We start from the raw sequence: 5333 nt of genomic DNA, 5'->3' as shown, positions 1-5333 counted from the left end.
GAATTTTTCCTTCTCTCGTCGGCTCCTGCACCAGCTGCTCCATAAAGCTGTCCTTGATTTCATCAAGGAATTGTACCTCTCTAGCGTGTCCCGATGTTACATTTACCCAGTCTATATTTGGATAATTGAAGTCAGCCATTATTATCACATTGCCCATTTTGTTTGCATCTCTGATTTCTTTTATCATTTCTGCGTCTACCTGCTCATCTTGGTGAGGCGGACGGTAGTACACTCCTATCACCGTCCTTTTCCCTTTTCTACATGGAATTTCAACCCACAATGATTCAAAGGTGTGATTTGTGTCCTGCTGAATTTGTAATCTATCTGACTCAAGGCTCTCGTTAATATACAATGCTACCCCTCCACCAGTCCGGTCCACCCTATCACTACGATATACTTTCTACCCCGGTATGACAGTGTCCCACTGGTTATCCTCCTTCCACCAGGTCTCAGTAATGCCTATTATATCCAATTTTTCATTTAGTGCAATATATTCAACTATCCCATCTTATTTCTTAGACTCCTAGCATTTACATATAGACATTTCAGAGTATGTTTGTTGTTCCTATTTGCATGATGCTTAGTACTGGGCACTACTGATTTGCCATCTTTTGTCTGATCTTTAGTTGTATTTAAGGGCACCTGGCCTACCACGGTCTGTTGCGCAACCTCACTATCCAGAAACCCTATCTTCCCTGTTTGTGAGATATCCTTGCAAGATACCTTATCCCGAACCATGCGCTTTTGAGCGACTGTCGGCCTTTCCCCCCTTTTCTAGTTTAAAAGCTGCTCTATCTTCTTTTTAAATGCCGACGCCAGCAGCCTGGTCCCACCCTGGTTAAGGTGAAGTATGTAGTAACTGGACTTTATGATTTTAGAGTCCTTTGGTTTAATGAAAGAAGCCGTCCCTCCTTTTCATAAGGTATTTCACCTTTCATGTAAAAGAAAGAAGGCAGTGAAAAGATCTGATGAGATGTCTGAAAGAGCCTCCCCAGATAGCTTGAACTTGATTGCATATTTGGAAACCTCCTCTGACTGCGTTCATGAAAGCGCAACTCTTCTTGTTACCTTTGGGGCCCTTTTACTAAGGTGCACGGGAAAATGGCCTGCGCTGGTGTAGGCACGTGTTTTGGATGCACACAGGTTCATTTTTCAGCGCACATGCAAAGAAAACCTTTTTTTTAGCCGAAAATGGATGTGTGACAAAATAAAATTTTTTCCATGTCCATTTGGACCCGAGACCTTACCACTACCCATTGACTTAGCGGTAAGGTCTGACGTGTTAACTGGGCAGTAATCATCAGCGCACGTACACTGTCGATTACTGCCCAGTTAGCGTCACGCGGTAGAAAATAAAAATTATTTTCTGCCGTGTGTATCGGCCACACATAAAAATTAGAATTACCTCCTGGGGTACAAGGTAACCAGGTGGTAGTTCTAATTTGATGCATGTTGTGTACACCCATAGGCACCTACGTACCTTAGTGAATGGGCCCCTTTGTTTTTGAGTCCAATAAGGACTCTGTTATGCAATTGTATTTCCAGGAATAACAAATTCAGTTTATGAGTCATTGTGTATGATTATTTCCAGACGTGTCTAAACAGACACAAGAGAAGATACTTTCATGCATTATGTGGTACAGTCCTTGAGTGGACAGTTTTTTTTGCATTTTCTGGGTAAACTGAAAGGAAATAAACATATATTTTCTAGGACCCTAAGCAATAAAAAAAAAATAAGCCTCTATTTAACCACCAAGATATTGACTATATTTTGGTTCTGGGAGTTTTCTGAGCACGGTTGTAAAATGTAATAGAAATCTACTCTGAAGCAATTCTTAAGTTTATTTTTAATATTTCTTATTGATTATGTGTTATTAATATCTACTTCCAATTTTCCAGTGACCTCTCCATTAGAATTTGTGGACTTGGGCTTTGATACCTAATAGATTTGTTTCCATTTTGTATATTTTTCTTGCGTTTTGTTTCTGTATTTGTGTATCATAATATTTTATTTATTTATTAGGATTTATTTACCACCTCTTTGAAAGAATTCACTCAAGGCAGTGTACGGTTTACTGAGCAAAATTTTTTCTTTTTGTTATTGTTTAAAAGCATGATAAAAATGAAAAATAAAATAAAAATAAGCTTGATAGCAGGCGCTATTGAACTGGGTGGTGGCCAAATAAAACAGGAATTGGGAAAAAGCCAGGCAATAAACAGACAGACCTTACTTTTTCAGAAGGGAAAGACTAGAAAAAAGGATAAAGAATAATGAGAAAACAGAGCTGTAAAATTTGTAGGAAAAAAAAGTGCCATAATGCATTAAGATAAAGCAATGGCAGGAATGTAAACTGCAGGTTCCCCACCCCCACTCCTGGAGTTCGTCCCAAAGAGCGCACCCATCCTTTTCTTTGGGCATGTGCTTTCAGCTTGCGCCCACTATACAAACACAGCTAGTGGCACTAATTTATAGCAAAACATTTTCCTAGTTTGCTTACATCAGCAGGAGGCACTGTTCCTTCTAAGCTGAGAGCAGTCCTCCAACTGCACTGCTGCCAGTAGGGGGTGGTGCTTCAATATTGTGTTTTCACTCACTAAGGACAGGTAGGTTCCTTGGAGTCCTGCAGAGCTTGTCTGTCCCTCATTATTGAAAATGTGATTGTGAAACAGCACCACCCACTGGTAGGTCTGTAGATGGAGGACTCCCGCTCAGCTTAGAGGGAAAAGTAGAAAGGGATGACCTCTGTGGTACTCCACATTCGGGTATCCATGAAGCAGAACTGTGAGGACCCCTGCTAAGCCTAGAGGGAACAGTGGTGGCAGGTGAGAATGAGCCAGGAAGCACAGCAAAACTAAAGAATCATGGAACAACTGTGAGTGTCAGCAGGAAGTGAGAATGAGCTAGGAAACACAGCAATACCAGAGAACCAGTGAACAACTGCAAGCTTGCAGGAAGAACAGAAACACAGTCATCCACAGTAAATATACAGTTACAGTAAAATATATACACTGTCTTTGGTAAGTGAATGCCATCTCTGCTATGTAACCCTTGGAAAATCATCCCATAGTCCAAGAAACCAAAATGGTCTGGATGACACCATGTTATTAGTGTCCTCCTCATGTGGCTCCCGATTCCTCTCCCACAACATTTGAACTATCATATTCACAAAATATTACAAATTTGAGTATCAAAGGAAATAACTCCTGACCTTATCAGAACATAATAACTGTCATACTGGATCAGAACAAAAAGGTCCATTAAGCCCAATATCTAGTTTGCAATCCAGGATATGAGTACCCGGCAGGAGCCCACAAAATAGATGGATTTTATGCTGCAAATTTTCAGGGTAAAGCAGTGGCTTCCCCCAGTCTACCTTAATGTTTTGAATGTTTTGACTTTTCCTCTAGGGACTTATCCAAACCATTTTTAAATCCAGTAACGCTAACTACTTTTACCACATCCGCTGGCAACAAATTTCAGAGCTTAATTGTGCATTGAATGAAAAAATATTTGCTCTGAATTGTTTTAAATGTACTAGGGATGCAATCATTTGCAATGATATGGGAAAGGTTGACATATTAAGAAGGAGGAAAACCCTCACATGCAACAAAAGCAATGGATAAGAAAGTGAGGACCGTGCAGAAAGGATCTCAGGAAGTCTTTAATATCAACAGCTAAAAAATGACCCTATCAACAGCTAAAATACAATTTTTAGCTGTTGATATTAAAGACTTCCTGAGATCCTTTTTGCACGGTCCTCACTTTCTTATCCAAAGGTCGACATATCCCATGTTGCTGCATCTCATTAACTAATGAAAACAAGCGTGGTAGGCCTAACACAGGCCTACTGCGAGCTAAAAGGTCACTACCACAGGATGCGCTGAGGCGTCCCACAGTAGTTTTCAGCTCAGAACTCAATAATCCGACAATGGAAAATATTTTTTTGTTTTGCAGCGCAGGAGGCGTGCCCATATGCAGAGAGTAGGCGTGCCTGTGCTAATCGGGTAGCGCGGGTCCTTTACCACATGCTACCTGATTAGCGTGGGAGTAGCATGGGAGCCTTTGCTGCCTCCTAAATAGGCCACGTGCTAATGGGGAAATTAATGCATGGCCATTAGAAAAAATTTGCCACAAAGTCCATTTTGCCACCGCACTAAAAGTGGCCGCAGCACACATAAAACCCATGAGTCGACTCCAACATTTGCCACTTTTTAGCGTGACTTGGTAAAAGGATCCCTTTATTTGCAAAGAGGGTGCAAGCTTAACGATATTGCTCTCATAGTGACACAATGGCCAAAACAATTCCTAATGTCATGAAAATACCTGTAAACGTCCTGGTGTGTCCCCTAGTATTTATACACCTGGAAAGAGTAAACCACCAATTTTTGTACCCTTCCATTCCATTCATTAATTTATAAACTTCTATCATATCTTGTTCAAATTCTGAGTCAATATGGCCATAGTCTGACCAGATTTGTCATCATCAAAACTGTGACAGAGACAAGCAACACGGCTGGACCTCTGCCCCTCATCGTTTATTTTTATTCCACCCAAAATTTTTTCCATGGCAGTGCACCCACTGGCTGACTGAAAATAGGATTGAAATTAAACCAAGGTCATAGTACACTTTTTCATTTGTAATTTCAAGACATCCTCAGAACATGCATTTGCAGCTTTGCTTTTCCATTTTGTTACAATCTGTGAGGCCTGTCTGTCTGCAACAGCTTTATTTCTACTAATATATCATGTTGCCGAGTGTGTGAAGGTTGCTATTTAATCTGAAGCTATTTTGGCAGGATGGGATGACACTATGACACCACTGTAAATTGTGGTTGGTTCCGAATGCAGTCCAAGACTTCAGCTAAAAAATATTTTGTAAACTTGCGTTTAGGATTTTAAGGTACTGCTTGTGTTATATAGTTGGAGGCAGAAAGGAAGATGAAAAATGAATTTGTTCATTTCTCTGAAGTACTGTGGAAAGCATCCAGAAGTATAAACCAGTATGCAATAGGCATTCCTGGCAGCATTTGGGCTAGCCATTGTCTTGCATCTAGAGGGAACAGTTCATTAACTAACAAGTTGAAAAGTGCACTCTTAAAATGTGACTGTGGTACATTTCCTATTTCATTCACAGAAAGGCACATCTTCTGTCAGTCTTGGTGGGAAGAAACATAATAAAGTGTGCCTCAGTAAAGTAGTAGCAGATGTGTGGAAGGTCGTCTGGGGTATGTGTTGGTGACTATTGGTATGTGCGAGTGGTATGGTGTGTATATCTATGGAGAGTATGGTTGGTTTTATATGTGGCTATCTGGAGCAGTGTGTGTGTGTGTGT

General features: G+C 40.6%; 1 long non-coding RNA gene across 1 annotated transcript; it reads left to right on the top strand.

Moving 5' to 3' along the window:
• Positions 1 to 2879: 2879 nt before the first annotated feature.
• On the top strand, positions 2880 to 3666 carry LOC115471395. The gene is made up of 3 exons (XR_003942317.1): positions 2880 to 2890; positions 3245 to 3253; positions 3588 to 3666. It is a non-coding gene; the product is annotated as an uncharacterized LOC115471395 (long non-coding RNA).
• The last annotated feature ends 1667 nt before the right edge of the window (positions 3667 to 5333 follow it).

This window comes from Microcaecilia unicolor, chromosome 5 (assembly GCF_901765095.1).
Source record: "Microcaecilia unicolor chromosome 5, aMicUni1.1, whole genome shotgun sequence".
NCBI lineage: Eukaryota > Metazoa > Chordata > Amphibia > Gymnophiona > Siphonopidae > Microcaecilia > Microcaecilia unicolor.
Note: the sequence above shows the minus strand (reverse complement) of the source record. Positions and strands in the feature narration are given on the sequence as shown.